Source organism: Crocuta crocuta, unplaced genomic scaffold (assembly GCF_008692635.1).
Source record: "Crocuta crocuta isolate KB4526 unplaced genomic scaffold, BGI_CrCroc_1.0 scaffold556, whole genome shotgun sequence".
Taxonomy (NCBI): domain Eukaryota; kingdom Metazoa; phylum Chordata; class Mammalia; order Carnivora; family Hyaenidae; genus Crocuta; species Crocuta crocuta.
Genome location: NW_027527436.1, coordinates 5,775,150 through 5,775,894, shown reverse-complemented (window position 1 = coordinate 5,775,894; position 745 = coordinate 5,775,150).

Sequence of the window (745 nt, the reverse complement as noted above, 5' to 3'; positions counted from 1 at the left end):
TGTGGGTCCCCCCCCCCCCCCCCCCCCATTCCTTATATGTATGACTCATGGGAGCCAGTGGTCAGGTCTCTTCCCAGTTCCTCATTCAGTGACATCCAAGTGGTACCTTGAAACCGTGCTGGGACTATCATATCACAGAAATCCTCAAAGTGTAAAAGGCCCTGAAAGATCTGAGTGCTTCACATTTACCAGCACGACACTTGTTCTTGTGCTTTTTTCACTATTAATAGAAGCAAAAAGAAAATACAAAACCTTTCTCTTATGGGCCCAAGTGACCAAAAAAACCAAAACCAAAAATAAAAGAACCCAAAAAAAACAGCTACCAAAAGTTTTGGTTATTTGGGTGGTTGCTTAATTTCACTCATGCAGCAAGAGGCATTTGATCAAAGATATTAGGAGTCAGTTAATTTTCTAGGTTATCTTTGTGTTCTCTCTATATTTTTGGATAGCATGATGATATATTTAGAGTATTTTGTTTTTAATGTTTATTTCCGAGAGACAGACACAAGTGGGGGAGGGGTGCCGGGAGCCGCACTGGCCTCTCTGGATGGCAGTCACAGCAAGGATATGGCAGCGTTTACACAGTGTCTGCCATGAGAAATGAAAACTGGTATCTCCTTCTGCTACTACTGGCTCATGTCGGAAATGAGGCTGGTGGTATTGACCAGGCATCACATTATTCCATATCAGACCAATATTCCAAACACAGATACCTCGTAAGGAAAAGCATATTCCTGCCTTTACA